Raw genomic sequence first — 23,002 nt, forward strand, 5'->3', positions numbered from 1 at the left:
TGTTTATTGATGGATGCATCTTAACTGTTGTTGTAATCTGCCTTGGGAAGGAATTCAAACTAAATTGAGTTAAAATTAAACTCTCCTTTCATTGGGTTACATTTACATCTTCACTTCATCTCTTTTGTACAAATGGATTATTCTGTTTTGAGCATGTTTCAGGGACAAGTTGTTTTCATAAGCCAAAATAGTAAAATACATATTTTCTTGCTTGTAGATCTCTCATTTGTTTAAATATAACTAAATGGGCTATAGGCCCTTAATGCAGTCCATTGGTTTTCTTATATTTTGTCCTTTTGATGACTTATACTGTGCCAAAACTGGAAATACAGTAACATCCAAAATGTATTAACATTTATTTATTTATTACATTTGTATCCCACATTTCCCCACCTATTTGTAGGCTCAATGTGGCTTACATAGTACCGGAAAGGCCTTTGTAGGCTCCGGTGTGAACAAATACAGGGTGATGTGGTAAGATCAAGTTCATGTGGCACAGCCACATTAGGGAATTAGAGAACGGAAGAGTTGTGTTATGTCCATTACGTGCTTTAGTTTGGTTGTGTTGCAGAGATTAGGCATTTAAGTTGGATTGGTAGGGTATGCCTCTTTAAACAGGTTGGTTTTTAGTGATTTCTGGAAGTTTAGGTGGTCATACATCGTTTTCAAGGCTTTTGGTAATGCGTTCCACAGTTGTGAGCTTATGTAGGAAAAACTAGATATGTAAGTTGTTTTGTATTTAAGTCCTTTGCAGCTTGGGTAGTGCAGATTTAGATAAGATCGTGTTGATTCGGGTGTATTTTTAATTGGTAAGTCGATCAAGTCTGTCATGTAACTCAGGGCTTCTCCGTAGATGATTTTGTGAACCAGGGTGCAGATTTTGAAGGTGATGCATTCTTTGATTGGGAGCCAGTGTAGTTTTTCGCAGAGGGGTTTTGCTCTTTCAAATCGCATTTTACCAAATATAAGCCTAGCTGCCATGTTTTGAGTGGTCTGAAGTTTCTTTAAGGTTTGTTCTTTACTTCCCGCATAAATTCAATAGTTGTGTTTGCACTTGGGTAATAACTGAGAAAATGCTGTTGAAAATATTTATTAGAAAGCAGGAAGTCAACTTGGTTAACTTCTGCTGTATATTGTAAAAAGGGGTTCGCTTCCTCCTCTTGGGTGGAGCCAGCAAGCCTGCGGGGCTCACAGGGTTCCAGGACAGAATACTGCTGATACTGGGACTCAGGGCCAAAGTATTTTATTATCAAGGCAATTTCATACCAAAAATCATAATATATTCTTCAAAACAAAAGATACAGCCCTCTTAATATAGTCTTCAAAAGAAAAAGGTACAGTCCTCATAAGATAATCTTCAAAAGAAAAAAAGGTACAGTCCAGGTCCCAAAATCCCTCAGCAAACGCTCAAGTCTTCTATTAGGGCATTAGCTTTCCCTTCCCCCTCCTTCAGAAGGGTTTAGTAAGAGTTCAGCACACTTCCAATATAGCACAACTGTTCAGAACAAATCTTCATGGACAGTTTTTGCACATCAAAACCAATACCACAAATCATCTGCCTTTTCACAGCACAGAGGGAACCCTGTAAGAAGCAGGGTTGGCAGTTTCTCCCAACTCTCAGCACTACACCCGGTGTGGCCTCCTCCACTGCCTTCAAGTGCTGGGCAGGGCAACCTTTGAATTCTCCCTCTCCATGGTAGCTGGCTCCTCTCCCTTAGGCAGCTCTAGTGGCAGGCTACTTCCTTCCTCCACATACTCCATGGAATCTCTCTCTCCTGTTGACTGAGAGCCTCCAGGAAATCTGCTCTCCCCTTCTCACAGCTGGGGGGGGGGGGGGGGGGGGGGAATTATATACTGATGGTGAAGTCAGGGAAACTGAGCTTCATCCTTCCCTCTCCCTCTAGTGGGGAAGGGAGTAAGGCTCACCCTGCCTCAAGCCATTGCCCCCCCTGCTGGGGCTGGGAATCCATTCCATTTTTTAGGACTACTCTCTTCTCTCATTCTTTCAAGGACTTCTGGGACCCATAGTTCTGGGCTCAACTGATTCACTAGAGAATCTCTGGGGCTTGCCTTGTCACAATATCAACTAGTAGTAAATAGTAGTAATAAATAATATTAAATGCATTTTTATAATATACCACTCCATTCCACAAAACAAAAGAGCAAGCAAGTAAGGATAAAGCACTTGCCGTGTGGCCATTTCGAGAGACAGCCCTTACTGCCACCCACTGAGGTGGCGGTAAGGGCTCCCACGCTAACCCAGCGGTAACCAATTACCACCAGGTACACACTGGCGCTATAAAAATAAATATATTTTGTAGCACTGGATATGACTGCGCGCTGGGGGTGGGAACTAACGTCAGGCTGCTGCGGTAGCCCAGCGGTAGTTTCTGTTTAGCAAGTGGTAAGCCTGCGTTGGGCTTACCACCGCTTTGTAGAAGGGGCTCTGAATGAATACATACAAACTCTGGATGTTGAGCATATGATTCTCATAACATGATGTCTGTTCTAGTGGCCCTTTACCAGGATAAAAAAATTTCTGCACAAATATAACACATGCTAGGGTGCCCCCATAACCAGCCCCTCCAAATGACACACTGACTGATTGCGATGTATAACAAATTACTCTACCTATAAAAAGCCTCTCCAAATCTGTCTTTTCATTTGTGGGACATGGAACTTCAAGTCCGCCCAGCACTATCCTCACATTCCAAATTACTGAAGTTTCTGTTGAAGCTCTCTCCAGCCCATGCTACAACCAGATTGCTATATGCAGGACTCAGACCACACAAGCCAGACTTAGTTGATACAGCCAGAGCTGCAATCTAAGCACCACTTGACATGCAAACACATATGCAACCCCTTAAGTTTTTTGTTTTTTTATACCATTCATTTTCTAATTAGAGATACTCTGTGTTCATCCCACACCTTTTTGAATTCCGCCACCATTTGGTTTCTCTACCACCTCCCTTGGGAGGGCATTCCAGAGATCAACCATCCTCTCCATGAAATAGCATTTTCTGACATTACTCCTGAGTCCACCACCCCACAACCTCAATTCACATCCTCTAATTTTACCATTTTCCCTTCTCTGGAAAATATTTGTTTCTATATTAATACCTTTCATGTATTTAAATGTCTGTATCATATCTGCCCTATCCCTCCTTTCCTCTAGGGTATACATATTCAGGTCTTCCAGTCTCTTCTCATATGTCTTTTGTCGCAAGCCCCATATCATTTTTGTTGCCTTCTTCTGGACTGCTTCAAGTCTTCTTGTATCTTTAGCAAGATACAGCCTCCAAAACTGAACACAATACTCCAAGTGGGGCCTCACCAACGACTAGCAGAGGGGCATCAACACCTCCTTTCTTCTGCTGGTTACATCTCTCCCTATACAGCCTAGCATCCTTCTGACTACAGCCATCGCCTTGTCACACCATTTTGTCACCTTCAGATCCTCAGATACTATCGCCCCAAGATCCCTCTCTCTGTCTGTGCATATCAGCCTCTCACCGCCTAACGCATACATTTCCCTTGGATTTCTACACCCTAAGTGCATCACTCTGCACTGCTTTGCATTGAATTTTAATTGCCAAACATTAGACCATGCTTCTAACTTTTTCAGATCTTTTTTCATGTTTTCCACTCCCTCTGGGGTGTCCACTCTGTTATAAATCTTGGTATCATTCGCTGGGAAATACCGGAGGAAGATTTATTTAAGGACTATACTATTTGATAAAGAGTTCATATAGTTGGATGTTCCTGTGATTTGAAGTTGAAGAATAAACTGTTTTGAGTTTTAAGCTGCTGACTGCTGCAGGGTCATTTGGAGTAAAAGGTGAACAGCTGTCTCCCCACAGACCACCTATGCCAGCCTTGTTTCCCACAGAGATTTGAACCTTAACTTTGTGGTTCTTGGGGAAGAAGAGATTCATCCCACCTGCTAACACTTCGTTCCCCAGGTGGAGGCACCGCACGCCAAGTGAGTGAGAGAGGGTCCGATGGAGTCTGCCTTTCGCAGGGGCTCCAGCCCACTCAAACCCAAGACCCAGAAACGCCCAGGCAAAGGGGCATTACAGCTATAAACACAGTTAAATTATAGGCGAACAAATAGAGAAAACATGCAGAGCAAGGCTCACATTCTTTCATTCAGAAGGTTACTTAAGACTTTTTTGTTTAAGAAATTTGTAGTGGGATCTTTTAATTAAGTTATTTTATTTTGCATATGTTATGGTATATTGTATTATATTCTGAACATTATGTTCAATTTCTTACTTTGTAACTCACAGTGAACTGTACTGGTATTAGTGGGCTATAAGTCCTGTATAAAATAAAATAAAAAATAAAATAAAATTTCCAACTTCCCTGTGAGTGTTTATGTATGTGTGTGTGTATGTCTGTAAGAAGTGCTCACAAAGTATTGTAACATAAAAGTTTTGCTCACATCAACTCAGCCCTTTGCTTGCAAAGAAATATTTTTGTTCATGTTTACTCAGTCCTTAGAGGGAACACTGATTCACATGCCAGCAGGAGCATGTATACTTTTAAGCATAGCCGCCGAGGGGGGGGGGGGGCAGGGGGGAACAAAATTCCCTGGGCCCGGGCCTCCAAGGGGGGCCCGGCGCTGCAGTCCCACCCGCCCTCTGTCGTTGACCGTCTGCCCCTTGCATTGAAATCGCAGCGCCTCTCCTCTCCGTGAAAGCAGCGCTGCAGGCAGCAGGGTAGCAGATCACCTCCTTTCGGGCCTCCTTTCTCCCTGTGTCCCGCCCTCGTCTGACGTAACTTCCATGAGGGTGGGACACAAGGAGGGAAGGAGGGCCGAAGGGAGGTGTTCTGCTGCCTGCAGCGCTGCTTTCACGGAAGTGAGAGGCACTGCAATTTCAATGCAGGGGGCCCGGCCCAGTGGCGGACGGAGGGGTGACAGCAACCTCGGGGGGAGTGGCGGCGGTGACCTCGGCGGTTGAGGCGGGGGGGTGGCTGAGGCGACCTCGGGGGGGGGTGGAGGGGGAGCGGTGGCAGCGACCGTGGGGGGCGGGGTCCCGGGGGTAGCCTTGCCCCGGGCCCAGCCCAGTCTCTCGGCGGCCCTGCTTTTAAGAGGTTTGCCTGTAGATGTTCTGAGGACCTGCTTTTGGGTGGATCTGTTATATACCTGTAAATTTTATTTTATAAGCATTAGAGTTCATACACATAGTTACACTTTCCTTGATCTTTGAGATCTTTGTGCACTAGTGGGGATTATTGTAGGAGCCTCTTGGTTAAAGGCAGTTAAATGCGTAACTTCTCTTTATAAAATATAAGTGTGGGTTGTTTGGGGATTTTTTTAAATTAACCCTTTGTTGTAAAATTACTTCCCACATGTGTTAGTTTGGCAACACGTTAGGCCAGTAAATGTTATCTGTATAAGGGTATTCCTCATTTCTTGATGAGAGAAGTACTCGTTGACTGTTTTAACAGGTGCCCTAATCTAGCGGATGAAGTGCCATGGTGAACTAGGCAGACCTTGAAATGGAACAGTTGCGCATTTATTTAATAAATCTAGGCAAAATGTCAATGAGCCTTAAATAATTGAACACAGAGATGAATTTTAAAAAAACCTGAAAATTTTGTTTTGTAAACAAGTATTTCTCATCATCCAGTTAGACTAATCTGTACCAATGGGTTGTGTCCCTTCCTGACTAGCAGATGGAGGTAGAGAATCTGAACTTTTCAAGTGACATCACTAGTGTGAGGGCTGGTGCTTGCTGGAATCCTTTGGAATTTCTTTATCTCCAGCAGATGGTAAGGTTGGTGAGCTAGGCATGATCTCTTGGGAGGCAGTTCATGGCCTGCATCCTTGGGGATGGTCTGTGAGCCTTTTGCTCCTGGATGTTCAGTCCAAAGTCCTTATCCCAGCATATCCAGGAGTTCTGCTCAGTCTCCTGCCCCTTGCTTCATCCCACAGGTTCCAGCTTGCTGGGTTACCTGGACAGGGTCCCTGTGGGGTCTTGGCCAGTGTGGAATAGGGGTTCATCATGTTGGTTGCATTGGTGATAGTAATCCAGAGATGGCTGTGCCTCCGTAAGTTGGAGGGGTATGCAGCCTCTGAGACGCAGCTCAGTAAATTTCCCTTGGGGATGCCTTCTCTTCAAGGAAGAATTGGAGATGCTGGTGAAAGGTCTGGGCAAGATGAAGCCTCAGCAGCTGACAGAGGACCAGCTGAATGTGTTGGTTCATCCTGTGCCTGCCAAGTCATAATCTTGTAATTGGAAGATATTTCATCTGGATAGGATGCTGGGCTGTGGCTCCGCTGCCCCCAAAGGCATTAAGGAGTAGTCCTTTTCTAGGTGCGAAAAGGCCCAAGGACTCTGGGACCACACTTTCTAGGCATTCCCAGCAATGTTTAGGCTAGCCCCTTAATGTTGAGGTTGGGAGGCAGGCTGTGCCTCGTCAAACACAAGAGGGTCCTTTTCACCTCAGATCTGTGAATTCTAGAGATGTTAAGTCAGGGTTATGCCTTAGAGTTTGCAAGATTTCTTCTCGATGCCTTCAAAGAGTAAGGTGGTCTAGGCCAAACTTTCATGCTTGTTGGTCCAAGGGTCTGTGGAGCTGGTTCCCCTCCTGGGGATGGGGGCTGGGCTGATCCATTTACTTCATGGTCATGAGGCTGTTCCTGCCCCATTCTAGCTTTCAAGGGAGTCAATGTGGCCATACAGGTCCCTTATTTTCACAGGATTTCAAAGTCCACCTGCCGTTCTCCAAACCTTACTGAAAGTGTTGGCCTAGTAGAACAATTCAACTCATTTGGTGGGGGGGGGGGGGGGGGGGGGGGGGGAGGGGGGAGTTCTGTTGGTCCCCCTCACAGGATAGTAGTCACAACAGATGCCAGCGTGGTGGCTTGGGGAGTGCACTACAAGGGCAAGGTACATTCCTTTGGTGTGGATTGGTTTAATGGGACAATAAGGAAGGTGAGATTTTATTCATACCTGTTAATTTTCTTTTCTAGAGTCCTATTAGACAGTCTGGGGCCTGTTCTGGAAGACTGCTGTATTAGGGATTGTTCAGGGTTTTCATTCTGTTCCTTCTTTGCATGAAGCAGGGAATTATTGTCACGGTTGTGCCTGTTTCATGCTCTCATTCATCTCGCCACCTGGTGGTCAGACCTGGTGGCTGCGATGGACTGTTTGTTTGCTGTTTCCCATGTTCCAGAAGTCATGCCGGTCCGGTCCAGATCTTCCAGCCTTCCAGACTGGCTTGGGATTTTTGGAACTTAGCAGCACCCTTATCTGGTGAACTCCCTTGTATGTGGCCTTTATTAAGTACCTGGGAACTTTCAGGCTTTTGCCTTGGCAACAGTGTTCTTCAGTTGTGTTCTTGTCGGTTGGTCTGTTGCGGTTCCTGCCCTGAATGCTTGCTTTGCCTGTCTTTGACCCTGCTTGTGTTCCTGGATTATTCTACTGTCTGCTGCCTGCCCAAGACTCTGCGTGTTTCCTGGTTTGTTCTACTGTCTGCTGCCTGCCCAAGACTCTGCAAGTTTCCCGGTTTGTTCTACTGCTTGCTGCCTGCCCAAGTCCCTGCTTGATCCCTGGTTTACTTTTGATTGCCGCCAGCCTACAGACTCTGTGTGGTCCCTGGTTTCCCTGCTGCTTTGCTGCCTGCCGGTAAGACTCTGCTTGATTCATTGACTATTCTCCTGCTGCTGCTTAGTGCTTCTGTTCCAGTCCAGCTGCTCCAGTCCGGCCTGCACTTGTCTGTCTGTGGTCTGCCTTGCCTCCTGTTTGGGTGATTTGCCTGCCGCTGCCGCTCCTCAGCAGTAGCCCAAGGGCTCACAGACCCAGTGTGTCGTGAGAAGCGTGACAATTATGGTTATTAATTATAAGGTTCTTGAGGGTTATCCCTAAGGGGAAGGTTTTTTTGGTCTGGATACTATACTTCTTGAGCAAATAATGAAGGATTCTGGCAGGCACCAGACCTTACACTGGTGATATTATTGGAAAAGTTCAGATTTCTCTACTTCCACCTAATATTCTTCTAGCCCCCTTAGCTGCAAAATGGGCTTTCACCCTTTTATTTATGCGGGCAGTATTACTATATGTATCCCACTCTCACTACATTTACTACAGCTTATAATATTCTCTTTAAAGACTTTTGATTGTAATTATTTACTATGTAAGCTGCATTGAGCCTGCAGCAGGGGCGTAGCCACGGGGGGACGGGGGGTGGTCCTGGGCCCACCCAATTTGGGGTCAGGCCCGCCCAGCAGCAGTGTACCTGACAGCGATTCCAGTTGCAGGCTCTGCTCACAGTCGCAGTGATTCCCACACGCATGCTTGCCGGCTGCCACTCAACATTCTCCCTGCGCTACTAAAGCGCTAACCCGGAAGCCTCTCCAGTCTCCTCTGCAGAGGAGAGACTTCTGGGTTTGCGCTTAGTAGCGCAAGGAGGTTGTTGAGCGGCAGCCGGCAAGCAGCGTGTGGGAATCGCTGCGACTGCGAGCGGAGCCTGCAACTGGAATCGCTGTCAGTCGGGTCCAGGAACACTGCTGCTGGGCGGGCCTGCAAGGAGGGTGAGGGAAGATGAAGTGAAAGTTGCTGCAGCTGCACAGGGGGGAGGGATGATTGGGAAAGATGTCGCATGGGGGAGGGAAGACGGGGGACAGCAGCTGCACAGGGGAAAGGGAAGATGGAAAGAAAGATGCTGCACAGGGGGGAGGGAAGATGGAAAGATGAGGCTAGGTGGGTGGGTGGGTGGGAGGGAGGGAGGGGGAGATGCATGGGGAAGAAGGGAGAGATGCAGCAAAGGGGTGGAGGGGTGAGGAAGGGAGAAGTTTTGGCTGTGTATGAGGTGGAGGGGAGGGAAACATGCTGCACAGAGAGGGGATAGGTGATGAGGGGGAGAAATGGTGATCATAGGGGTGGAGAGGAGGGAGAAATGGTGGGCATAGGGGTGGAGGGAAGGGAGAAATGTTAGACATGATGGTAGAGGGGAGGAAGGGAGAGGTGCATTGGAAGGGGAGAGAGATGTTGGATCAGAACACAAGGGAGAGGGAGAGAGAGATGGTGGACAGTGGGAATGAGAGGGGGAGATAGACATGGGGGTGGATGAGAGGGAGGGAGAGGTACACAGTAGGTGGTGAGGGGGGGAAATGGGCCCTGGGGGAGAGGACAGGAATGAAGAGAGAAGGGGCAGGAAAATATAAGGCTACCAGGGTGGGGTGGGGAGGCGATCAGATGCTGGTTAGAAGGGTGGAGGGAGGAAGACGATGGGAATGGTGGAACCCTGTGGGAGAGGGCAAGAGGGGGAGGAGGGGGTGGGAAGGACATGAATGAGAGATAGTGATTACAGAGGGTAGAAATATGGTAATGGGGAGTAGATTAAAGATAAAAGAGAAAGTAGGGATGGGGAGGAGTAAGATGGGGAATGGGAGAGCTAGTGAGTAAAAGAAGAAGATGGAAGTTTGATAGGTAGTTGAAAAGTAAAAAGGAGATGAAGAAGGGTGAGAGAGAGGCAGAAAAGAGCTAAAAAGGAATGATCAATATGCCAGAGGCAGGAATAGTAAGGGAACAGACAGGAGAGAGGAAAAAAGACAAATGGACTGCAGCTGCTTGAAGAAGAATTAGCAGATGACAGAGATGAAAGCAGAAAACAGAAATTGGAACCAACAAGATGGAAAAATGAAACGTCCAGACAACAAAGGTAGAAACAAAACATTTTATTTTGAATGTTTTAAATGGAATATGTTAGCTTTTGGAAATGTGCATAGCAAATGTCTTTGTATTGTGTTCTGTAGAAAAGGAAATGCATCTCTGTTTATGTCTCCAGTGTTGCAGTAATGCTATGTTTAACTTCTTAGGGTTCCCTTTCAATTTTTGTCTAAATATTTTTATTTCTAATTTGTGATCCCTTGTTCTGTATTTGGTGAGGGTCTGTTGGTGTGATAGTAATGGCAGGTGGGAGATTGGAGGGGAGGCAAAGAGGAGAGGGAATTGGGGAGGGGAGCCCTCCTTTATATTCTGACCTGGTCCAAGTAGGTCTAACAGTCCTAACCCTTGCTGTATAGCTGGTGATGATTCCCAGGCATCTCCAGCTAAGAACCTCCTCCAAAGGCGGCCAGAACTCCCTTCTACCAAGCTCTGGCAACAGCATCCTTGAGCCATCGACAGCTAAGCATGTGTGGGGTGCTGGCATCAGTGGCTTAGGGTCATTGCTGCTGCCTGCCAAGCTTGGTAAAAGAGAGTTCTGGCCAGTTTCAGAGAAAGTCTTCAGCTGACTGAGCTTGAGGATCCTCATTAGCTAAAGTATTTATATTTTGAGGTGGAGGTAGGGCGGAGCAGAGAAAATTTTGTGCTCACCCACTTTGGGCTCAGGCCCACCCAAAACTGGCTGTCTGGCTACGCCACTGGCCTGCAGTGTGTGGGAAAGCGCGGGGTTGAAAACGTAATAAATAAATAAACATTCATGCTATTTCCTCTGTAGTTTTGAGACTATCTTCCAAGTGCTGTGCACCTGACCACTATGTGAAATTAGCTGAACTTGAGTGAGAAGCTATGTGGAGGTTTAGAGTCCTCAATAGTCCACAATTTGTCTGTGAAGGTAAGTATACACTCTGCTTTCTGGTTATTTATTTCTTCTAGAAGGTTAGAAGAAACACTGCTGACTCCAGTCACATGGATAGAAAATTGTAGATTCTCATATTTGTTAGATCAGTATGCTTGGAGCTAATAGTGATTAAAATGACACATGAATTGGCTGTAGCACAACCAGAGGGCAACAAGCCTAATGCATTTTTTTCTGTTTGAATTTAATAAAGTTAAGTAGCGTTAGGCACTTTGTGGAAGTCTCAGTATGTTTTCACTGAGCAGTTTTGCACTTTAAATTAACAATTCTAAAACCTAAAGAGCTGCAGGGGGACTATGATTATAACTATGTCTGATTATTCATTCAAACCTACCTTCTGTTTTGCATTTGACATCAAAAGCAAATTGCAGTGTAAATCTGACCATTTCACAAACTAAGGGACCTTTTTACTAAAGGTCACTATGTGCTAATGGACATTAGTGTGCGTTAAGTGCCACATGGCCCATGGGTATAAAATAGGCTGTGCAGCATTTAGTACATGCTAATTTTGTTATCGCGCACTAAGCCAGTGGTGTGACCAGACAACTGGGTGGGCTCACAATTTCTTCACTGTCACCTCTTCTCCAGCACCCCCACTAAACCAAAGAAATACCTGAGCTAGCAGGGATCCACAAGCCCCGCCAGCCGAAGACCTTCTCCTCAATGAATGGATTCTTCAGAAGTGTCCCTGAGCTGCCACTGCCATTGCTGCCACCACCGGAGACCTCCACACATGTTCAGTTTTGTGCATGTGTGTAAACTGAGAATGCATGGGGAGGGGGGCACTGTGGGAGCATAAGGACACTACTGCTGGTAATCCAAGTTTTAAGAGTCTGTTCAGTGAGGAGGAGGTCTTTGGCTGATGCATGTGGGAAAGAGGAACCCAAATTATAACTACGTCATGCAAGGTTCCACGTTAGGAGTCACAGGCCAAGAGAGGGATCTAGGTGTCGTCGTTGATGATACCTTGAAACCTTCTGCTCAGTTGCTGCTGCACCTAAGAAAGCAAATAGAATGTTAGGTATTATTAGGAAAGGAATGGAAAACAAAAATGAGGGCGTCATAATGCCTTTGTATCACTCCATGGTGTGATTGCACCTCGAGTATTGTGTTCAATTCTGGTCGCCGCATCTCAAAAAAGATATAGTGGAATTAGAAAAGGTGCAGAGAAGGGCAACAAAAATGATAAAGGGGATGGGACAACTTCACTATGAGGAAAGGCTAAAGCGGCTAGGGCTCTTCAGCTTGGAGAAAAGGCGGCTGAGGGGAGATATGATAGAGGTCTATAAAATAATGAGTGGAGTTGAACAGGTAGTCATGAAGCATCTGTTTACGCTTTCCAAAAATACTAAGACTAGGAGGCATGTGATGAAGCTACAAAGTAGAAAATTTAAAATGAATTGGGGAAATATTTCTTCACTCAATGTGTTATTAAATTCTGGAATTCGTTGCCAGAGAATGTGGTAAAGGCGGTTAGTCTAGCAGAGTTTAAAAAAAAGGTTTGGATGGCTTCCTAAATGAAAAGTCTATAGACCATTATTAAATTGGACTTGGGCAAAATCCACTATTTCTGTGATAAGATTTTATACTTTTGGGGGATCTTGCCAGCTATTTATGAGCTGGATTGGTCACTGTTGGAAACAGGATGCTGGGCTTGATGGACCTTTGGTCTGTCCCAGTATGGAGATACTTATGTACTTATGCTGGCGGGGGCTTGTGGATCCCCCCACCAGCCATACTACTACTACTACTACTACTACTATTTAGCATTTCTATAGCGCTACAAGGCATACGCAGCGCTGCACAAACATAGAAGAAAGACAGTCCCTGCTCAAAGAGCTTACAATCTAATCGACAAGAAATAAATAAAGTAAGCAAATCAAATCAATTAATGTGAACGGGAAGGAAGAGAAGAGGGTAGGTGAAGGCGAGTGGTTACAAGTGGTTACGAGTCAAAAGCAATGTTAAAGAGGTGGGCTTTCAGTCTAGATTCAAAGGTGGCCAAGGATGGGGCAAGACGTAGGGGCTCAGGAAGTTTATTCCAGGCGTAGGGTGGGCAGCGAGACAGAAGGCGCGAAGTCTTGGAGTTGGCAGTAGTGGAGAAGGGGAACAGATAAGAAGGATTTAATCCATGGAGCGAGTCACGGGAAGGGGTGTAGGGAAGGACGAGTGTGGAGAGATACTGGGGAGCAGCAGAGTGAGTACATTTATAGGTTCGTAGAAGAAGTTTGAACAGGATGCGAAACGGATAGGGAGCCCGTGAAGGGTCTTGATGGAGAGGGGGTAGTATGAGTAAAGCGAACCCTGCGGAAGATGAGACGGGGCAGCAGAGTTTTGGAACCGGACTGGAGAGGGGAGAGGTGACTAAGTGGGAGCCAGCAAGAAGCAGATTGCAGTAGTCCAAATGAGAGGTGACAAGGGTGTGGATGAGGGTTTTGGTAGAGTGCTCGGAAAGAAAGGGGCGGATTTTACGGATGTTGTAAAGAACAGAAACGACAGTCTTGGCGGTCTGCTGGATATGAGCAGAGAAGGAGAGAGAAGAGTCAAAGATGACCCCAAGGTTTTGAGCTGAGGAGACAGGGAGAATGAGAGAGCCATCACCAGAAATAGAAAACGGGGGGAGCGGGGAGGTGGGTTTGGGGAAGGACTAAGGAAGGACAAATTTTGGATGGGTCTGGGTCCAAAGTAAATGGAGCCCCAGCCCACCCAGACCCACTTGCTGGCTACACAACTGGAGTAAGCCCCTTCCCAAAGCTTCTCTGGTGCCTGCTGTTGGTGCTCCCTCCAAAACAGTTGCTTTTTTATTTCTGTTATCACATGATTCTCAGTGAGTTTGGCTTGGAAAATTAGCCCTTTTGTGTATGGTAATGTTTTTGATAGAAGTGCGATGTTAATATCAGGGGCGCAGCCAGACTTCCGTGGTAGGGGTGTCCACGGCTTGAGGGGAGGGGGCACATTTTAGCCCCCCCCCCGGCGCCGCCCCCCCCCCCCGCCGCCATTGCCGCCCCGTCTCTCCCGATCCCCCTCCCGCCGCGAACCCTCCCCCGCCGCCGCCTACCTTTGGTTTTGCTGGCGGGGGACCCCAATCCCCGCCAGCCGACGTCCTCTCCGACCATTCTGCTGCAGTCAGACTCAGAAAAGTCTTCTTCCTTCAACAGTTGCATGCTGACGTCCTGCACGTTGTACGTGCAGGACGTCAGACTCAGAGAACAGAACTGTTCTGCATGTACAACGTGCAGGACATCAGCATGCAACTGTTGAAGGAAGAAGACTTTTCTGAGTCTGACTGCAGCAGAATGGTCGGAGAGGACGTCGGCTGGCGGGGATTAGGGTCCCCCGCAGGGGCGTAGCCACGGGTGGCACCCACTTGCCCTCCAGGCCCACCCATCCAAATCCTTCATCGCTGTCGCTGCCTTTTCTCCCGCGGCTTCCGGGAGGCAGCGATCAGCGTTACCTGTAGTGCCTGCCCTGAAAATTATGCTTCTTTTCTCCCCAGGCTTCGCCCCGCTCGTTTCTTCTCTCGTCGACAGCGCTACGCTGCGCTGCTATTCAAACAGGCAGCTCCGCTCCTCTCTGCCGCGTCCATCTGGCCCTCTGATGCACTTCCTGTTTAGTAGGGCCGGATGGACGCGGCAGAGAGGAGCGGAGCTGCCTGTTTGAATAGCAGCGCAGCGTAGCGCTGCCGACGAGCAAAGAAACGAGCGGGGCGAAGCCTGGGGAGAAAAGAAGCATAATTTCAGGGCAGGCACTACAGGTAACGCTGATCGCTGCCTCCCGGAAGCCGCGGGAGAAAAGGCAGCGACAGCGATGAAGGATTTGGATGGGTGGGCCTGGAGGGCAAGTGCTGGATTTGTGGTTTGTTGGTTGGGGGGGAAGGGATACTTTTGCCAGAGACAGTCAGACTTGTAGGAGGAAGGGGATTAGAGGGAACTGGGAAGGAAGAGAGCTGCTGGAGGTGGGAGGAAGGGGCTGGAGAGCTTCTGGAAGAGGGAGGGAAGGGAGAGAGCTGCTAGACATGGGAGGGAGAGGAGGAAGGGGTTGGAGAGCTGCTGGACAAGGGAGGAAGAGGAGGAAGGGACTGGAGGGAAGGGCGAGAGCTGCTGGACATGGGAGGAAGAGAAGGAGGGGACGATGGAAGGGAGAGAGCTGCTGAAGGAAGGGGAGGAGGGGACTGAATGGAAGGGAGAGAGCTGCTGGACATGGGAGGGAGAGGAGGAAGGGGCTGGAGAGCTGCTGGACAAGCTAGGAAGAGGAAGAAGGGACTGGTGGAAAGGGGGAGAGCTCCTGGACATGGGAGGAAGAGGAGGAGGGGACGATGGAAGGGAGAGAGCTGCTGAAGGAAGGGGAGGAGGGGACTGAATGGAAGGGAGAGAGCTGCTGGACATGGGAGGGAGAGGAGGAAGGGGCTGGAAAGCTGCTGGACAAGCTAGGAAGAGGAGGAAGGGACTGGAGGGAAGGGAGAGAGCTGCTGGACATGGGAGGAAGAGAAGGAGGGGACGATGGAAGGGAGAGAGCTGCTGAAGGAAGAGGAGGAGGGGATCTGGGTGGAAGGGAGAGAGCTGTTAGATGTGGGAGGAAGAGGAGGAGGGGATCTGGATGGAAGGGAGAGAGCTGCTGGACATGGGAGGAGAACTGGAGGGAAGGGAGAGAACTGCTGGTACAGCACAAGGAGGGAGGGAAGGGAAACAGAGATACCAGACCAAGGAGATGAAGGAAAAGGGAATATTAAACCTACAGCTTGAGGGAGGGAGGCAGGAAATCAAGCAACCAAACCAGATGCTGGAAAGAGGAGGGAGTGAGAAGGAGAGAAGCTGGATGGGGTAGGGTCAGAGAGGGTAGAAATATATTGGCACTGGGGACAAAGAGAGGGGAGAAGATGGACAGAGTAATATAGGGACACAGAGAAAAGGAGATACTAAACATGGAGGAAGATAGAGGTACAGAGATGGAAGGATGGCAGAGAAAGAGGGAAAACGGATGGGTGGGGAGAGAGACACTGGATGGAAGGATGCAGAGAGAAAGGGGAGAGACTGGAAGGATGTGGAGAGAGAAGGGACACTGAACAGAAAGGGTAGAGAGATAGACACTGGTTAGAAGGAGGGAGAGAGACATTAGATGGAAGGATCAGGAGAGAGGGTAGATGGGTAGAAGGATGGGGAGAGAAAGAGGGAAGACACTGGATGGAAGGGTAGGGAGAAAGAGGTGATACTGGATGGAAGGATGCAGAAAGAAAGAGGGGAGACTATTGGAGGATGGGGAGAGAGAGGGGAGACACTGGAAGGATGGGGAGAGAAAGAGGAGAGCTGCTGCATGGAAAGGGGGAGTAGTGAAAGATTGGAGAATAAGAGGAAGGGGCATGGGGAGAACAAGGGTGAGAAAAAGATGAAAAGCCATAAGTAGATGAAGGAAATTAAAGAATGGATAGTAAGAATGAATTAAATCTGGACACAGAGAGAGGCAGAAAAATATTGAAGAAAGCAAAGAAAAGGAGAGAAAAATGAGAAATGGCCAGGAACCCTGGCAGAAGAGTTAAACGAAAGAAAGCAGAATCTAGAGACACAATGAGACAAAGTAAATGGCTATACAACAAAGGTAAAGAAAATAATTTTATTTTTAATTTAGGATAAAGTAATATGGTGTTAATAAAGTTTCAGAGACCAATACTTCCTTCCTTAGGTCAGGAGAGGATACCGTAACAGCATTATACTGACCTGAGGCAGGAGGTTTTGGCCTCTGAAAGCTCACTGAAAAGGATTAGTAAATTGTCTGAAATCGGATGCACTGAAAAGCAGCACTTTACCCTGTGTGACAAATGCATCTGAGTGTGACTAAATTTTGCTGGGGGAGGGGGGGGGGGTACAGAGAAAATTTTGTGCCCACCCACTTTGGGTTCAGGCCCACCCAAAATTGGCAGTCTGGCTACGCCACTGGTCCCCCGCCAGCAAAACCGAAGGTGGGCGGGGGCGGGTTCGCCGGGAGGGGGGTCCCGACTGAAATATACGGGGGCCCAGGCCCCCTCAGGTCCCACGTAGCTACGCCACTGGTTAATATTATAAGCAGGATGACGAGGTAACCATTAGAAGACATGATTTACAGCTCAGAGTATGAACAGCTAGGAAAGCCTTCCAGGGCAGGGTGACCTTTCATAAGTTAACAATGGACAGTGGAAGAGTCAGCACAGCAAATTTAAGTGCAACACTTCACCACCTCACCCTAACTCTAAACGTCGTCTTTCTTTAATGGTTGACCTAGTTCTTCTCTGTCATCCTTGATCTCTTTGGAACACCAATTGCATCTTTTAACCTGTAATGGCGATGCCATAACAGATCTTTGTAAGCCACATTGAGCCTGCAAATAGGTGGGAAAATGTGGGATACAAGTGCAATAAATAAATTAATAAATAAATATTATAAGTGATGTGTCCATTTTGCACATTACGATGCACAAGCTTATTACATTAAAATTGTGAATAGCTGCATATTTTAGATTCAGTTCATACTATTTGTAAGTTACACCCACACATCTTTGGATTTATATATTAGAAAAGTCAGTTGTCTAATCAGATTAGCAGTATCATTTTTTTCCAGAAAATATATGGCATTTTGGATGGAAAAGGAAACTTAAAGCAACCTGTCACAATATGACATTAGAATGACTGAAATTCAGAGAAAATATGAAGAATTACTACTTTATTTGATATTTGTAAGCATCACAAGCAAAAATTTGACAGAACTCAAACCTTGGGAGAGAAAGAGATAATTGATAAGGGTAAGAGAAAAACAGAGCAGGGTTCACACTCTCCACAGCAAACGAACACACCAAGAATAGGGTGGAGAGGTCCCAATATCAAGAGATCAGTCACCGCACACAAGGGTAAGATGCTCCAAAAACCTTTATTGGGACCCAACACGGTCCGTGTTTCGGCTATATCAACCTTCCTCAGGGGTCTACAAAATTATAAACATATATATCATAACATATAAAAACATTTCATTTGCATCATAATAAACAACCATATATTTATATAATTTTAAACATATTTTAAAAAATAATTTTATAAGAAAACATCACAGATATAATTATAAAAACCCCAACAAAACATAACATATATATGTCTACGTAAAAATTAATAATAATGAATAAATATATGGTTGTTTATTATGATGCAAATGATTGATAAGAGAGAGAGTGGAGCTCAGAAGGGAGCACTAGGAGGAAGACTGAGGCAGAGATGGTGAGAGGAGATCTGGAAAAAGAAGAGAGAGAGAGAAGAATGAAGAGCAGACTAAGAAGCTGACTGAAGAGGAAGAAGAACCATAGGAAAAAGACTCAGAGGTAGAGGAATTAACAGTTGAACTACTAGCCTTTTTAGAGACATGAATATTCTGGATTCTAGGAGTGGGAAAGATTACCCAAGTTTTATATAACACCTAAGTATATAATTCTATAATTTTTTTTTTTTTTTTGTTACATTTGTACCCCATGCTTTCCCACTCATGGCAGGCTCAATGCGGCTTACATGGGGCAATGGAGGGTTAAGTGACTTGCCCAGAGTCACAAGGAGCTGCCTGTGCCTGAAGTGGGAATCGAACTCAGTTCCTCAGGACCAAAGTCCACCACCCTAACCACTAGGCCACTCCTCCACTGTTACTATTTGAGATTCTACATGGAATGTTGCTATTCCACTAGCAACATTCCATGTAGAAGTCGGCCCTTGCAGATCACCAATGTGGCCGCGCAGGCTTCTGCTTCTGTGAGTCTGACGTCCTGCACGTACGTGCAGGACGTCAGACTCACAGAAACAGAAGCCTGCACAGCCTTCTACATGGAATGTTGCTAGTGGAATAGCAACATTCCATGTAGAATCTCCAGTAGTAGCAACATTCCATCTAAAATCTCCAATAGTAGCAACATTCCATGTAGAATCTCCAATAGTAGCAACATTCCATGTAGAATCTCCAATAGTATCTATTTTATTTTTATTACATTTGTACCCTGCGCTTTCCCACTCATGGCAGGCTCAATGCGGCTTACATGGGGCAATAGAGGGTTAAGTGACTTGCCCAGAGTCACAAGGAGCTGCCTGTGCCTGAAGTGGGAATCGAACTCAGTTCCTCAGTTCCCCAGGACCAAAGTCCACCACCCTAACCACTAGGCCACTCCTCCACAATAATGGAACAATCTATTGATACCACTGGGAGAACAACATATTTACTACTACTACTACTACTATTTAGCATTTCTATAGCGCTACAAGGCGTACGCAGCGCTGCACAAACATAGAAGAAAGACAGTCCCTGCTCAAAGAGCTTACAATCTAATAGACAAAAAAATAAAGTATTTGATTGAAAGAGTGTACAAGTATGAGAAAAACAAACTGGTAAGACTGAAGTAAAAAAAAAATCTGTTTGGAAGGGGAACTCAAAGGACCATTAAAAAAACAGATGGAAGCTTGTGGCGAAAGGTGAAGACTCTTTTTGCTGGCAACAGAAACAACTGCCAATGGTTTCGAAATGCCAAAATAGTATATTGGCTGGCAGAAGTGATACTAGATTCCAGCACTGCAGGGAAAATGGTTTCTGAGAAAAAGTATAAGTGAGGTTGGTAATGTGATGTTTGTGCAGTCTGAACAGTGAGGTGTTTGGATTTTTATGTGCTTGTGAATGATTACATTGGAGTGTTTCCAAAACCAAGGAAGAAGGATATATTGTATATCATGGCTGAGGTTGAGTGCATAGGATGTAGGAGGAAAACAGGCAGATTATTCCTTAGAGCAGGTCCTGCTACTGGTCCACAGTAAAAATCAGACTGGGGGTTGGAGAAACTAAGAGGAAGGTAGGGAAAGTCGGGAGACGAGTGGTGGGGTGGTTATTTAGGAAAACCCTTGGCCTTTGTTTTCATTTTGTGGGAAGTAGTTAGCAACGCAAATAATTTGGTATCCTGTGAGCTAGGAACACAAAAGAAAACCCCCACACACATTTAGGGAGAAAAAGGTTTTCTTACTGATTTTCTTAAAGTCAGAGCAATAGGTGCCAGCATCAGAAGAATATGAAAACAAGAACCAGCATCAGAAGCTTGGACTAGGAAGGCTCTTCATACAGATGTCTGGAAAGCCAAGGGGCTCTTTTACTAAGCAGTGGTTCGGCTAACTCACGGGTAGTGCGCACCAAATCGACACTACCAATAGGTTAGCACAGGCACCCGGTGGTAATTTCAAAGTTGTCACAAACTATTTCCCATGGTAGAAAATATTTTTTTATGTTCTACCGGGGGGGGGGGGGGGGGTTTGGGGTGTTCCCATCAGCAGTGGCGTCGCGAGGGCAGCTGACACCCGGGGCGGGTCGCCGCTGCGCACCCCCCCCCCGGGTGCAGCGCGACGCACCCTCCCCCCTCCGTAGCACAACACCCCCCTGCCCGCCCGCGAGAACATACCTGGAAGGCGGTGATGGGCGGGTGGGAGGGCCAATCCGCCGAGAGCACGCCGCTGGGGGGGTGTCGGCACCTCGCTGGTTCCTTGCTCTCTCTGCCCCGGAACAGAAAGTAACCTGTTCTGGGGCAGAGAGAGCAAGGAACCAGCGAGGCGCCGACACCCCCCAGCGGCGTGCACCCGGGGTGGACCGCCCCACCGCCCCCCCTTCCTACGCCACTGCCCATCAGTAATCAGCAGCAAGGCCGCATTGGCATTCGCTGCCTGATTACCGCACAAGAAGCGCAAGAGCCCTTACCGCTAGTCAATGGATGGTGGTGAGGGCTCAGGTAGTAAGTATCCGCTGATACTCTTAATTGTAGCGCACGGCCATTTACTGCCACATTAAAAAAAAAAACCTTTTCCCTGATGCAGTCAAAAATGGCTCAGTGTGCGCCAATTTCACGCATCCATACCACTGCAGGCCACTTTTTACCACAGCTTGGTAAAAAGGCCCCCAAGTGAATGAGCCCAGTAAGACAAAAAAGGAGGACATTTTCGGTGCCCTTTTACTAAGGGGCCCTTTTACAGAACAGCGGTAAGCCCAATGTGGACTTACCACTCTCTTTCGGGACTACTGCCGGCCCAACACTGCCGCTGGCAGTAGTCCCACCCCAAGCATACGCCATTTCCAGGGGAAAAAGATAACTCCAGAAATGGCTTGCATGGCGATAACCTGGTGGTAATTGGGCATCATTTCGCACTGCCCGGTTACTGCCAGGTTAGCGTGGGAGCCTTTATCGCCACCTCAGTGGGTGGTGGCAAGGGCTCCCCTTCGCATGGCCATGCGGTAAGAGTTCTCTTACCGCATGGTCATATGTGCCTGGGGTCTTTTTACTCACTGCAATAAAAAGGGCCCTGGCATACAGGAAAAACAGCCCCTGCCTCCAGCGCAGGGCCCCTTTTCCTGCAGCTTGGTAAAAGGGCCCCTAAGTGTGCTAAAATTTCCAGTTAGCACGTTTTAGCATGGAATTTTACTGAGCACTAACTGCAAATTTTACATGGCACTTTTTGGGGGCTTACATAAGTACATAAGTATTGCCATACTGGGAAAGACCAAAGGTCCATAGAGCCCAGCATCCTGTTTCCAACAGTGGCTAATCCAGGTCACATATACCCGGCAAGATCCCAAAAATGTACAAAACATTTTATACTGCTTATCCCAGAAATAGTGGATTTTCCCCAAGTCCATTTAATAACCTGCTATGGACTTTTCCTTTAGGAAGCCGTCCAAACCTTTTTTAAACATTGCTAAGCTAACCGCCTTTACCACATTCTCTGGCAACGAATTCCAGAGTTTAATTACACGTTGAGTGAAGAAACATTTTCTCCGATTCGTTTTAAATTTACTACATTGTAGCTTCATCGCATGCCCCCTAGTCCTAGTATTTTTGGAAAGCGTGAACAGACACTTCACATCTACCCATTCAACTCCACTCATTAATTTATAGACCTCTATCATATCTCCCCTTAGCCGCCTTTTCTCCAAGCTGAAGAGCCCTAGCCGCTTTAGCCTTTCCTCATAGGGAAGTCGTCTCATCCCCTTTATCATTTTTGTCTCCCTTCTGTGCACCTTTTCTAATTCCACTATATCTTTTTTGAGATGCGGCAACCAGAATTGAACACAATATTCGAGGTGCGGTCGCACCATGGAGCGATACAAAGGCATTATAAGATCCTCATTTTTGTTTCCCATTCCTTTCCTAACGATACTTATTGAAATCAAACAAAATAAAACATGGAAAAGAAAATAAGATGATACCTTTTTTATTGGACATAACTTATTGGACATAACTTAATACATTTCTTGATTAGCTTTCGAAGGTTGCCCTTCTTCGTCAGATCTGACGAAGAAGGGCAACCTTCAAAAGCTAATCAAGAAATGTATTGTTATGTCCAATAAAAAAGGTATCATCTTATTTTCTTTTCCATGTTTTATTTTGTTTGATTTCTATTGATAACCTTTAAGAGTGGACTAACATGGCTACCACACCTCTCTATTAATAATACCTAACATTCTATTTGCTTTCTTAGCCGCAGCAGCACACTGAGCAGAAGGTTTCAACGTATCATCAACGACGACACCTAGATCCCTTTCTTGGTCCGTGACTCCTAACGTGGAACCTTGCATGACGTTTAAATTACCCACAGAAATCTTTACTTAAACTGTCAGTAGCATGACAGATTGTCTCCAGCATTACATTCAGTGATTTCTCCAACTGGAAAGAAGATGTTTCAAAAACAAAAGGCACAAAGAGTCCCATTATTCCAATTTCATCATTTTCCTGATCCGGCGCAGCCATGGAAAGTGCCTTTCCATTGACAGCTGCAGTTGCAGTATTGTGAAGCTATCTCTGATCCTCAGAGCTCAAGGTCATATCAAGGGCCAAAGGAGTCTTCTTTCCACTGGCAAACTTTTTAGTGGCATTGCTCCTTCAGCAATGCAGAGATCTGCGCCGGAGCACACAAAAGAATTCATTGGACCCACATGATTTATTCTTCCTCTTGCCTAAAGTGGTAAGAGTGAGAAGAAGGAAAGAATGCTACAACACAGCTTTCAGGTGGCCACCATTTTGCTCCACCCACCCCAGAAAGCAGAATTAAAAAAAAAGAGTCAATAACCTTTGTAGTGAAGTAGAATTTAACATTAATTCTTGCTAAGGGAGTGAATACTTATATTTAAATCATTTTTATTGATTCCAAAATGCTAAGGGAGTGAATACATATATTTAAATCATTTTTATTGATTAAGAACACAGATAAAACAAGAAGCAGAGATCAACAATATAATATAAGCACCATCCCCCTACCACCCCTCTCCACCACACCATCCCCCCCGATCCCCCACCCCCTCCCTTTTCCTCTACCCCCATCCCCTGCCTTTTCCTCTACCCCCATCCCCTTCCTTTTCGTCTACCCCCATCCCCTTCCTTTTCCTCTATC

The sequence above is a fragment of the Microcaecilia unicolor genome, chromosome 7, assembly GCF_901765095.1.
Source record: "Microcaecilia unicolor chromosome 7, aMicUni1.1, whole genome shotgun sequence".
Taxonomy (NCBI): domain Eukaryota; kingdom Metazoa; phylum Chordata; class Amphibia; order Gymnophiona; family Siphonopidae; genus Microcaecilia; species Microcaecilia unicolor.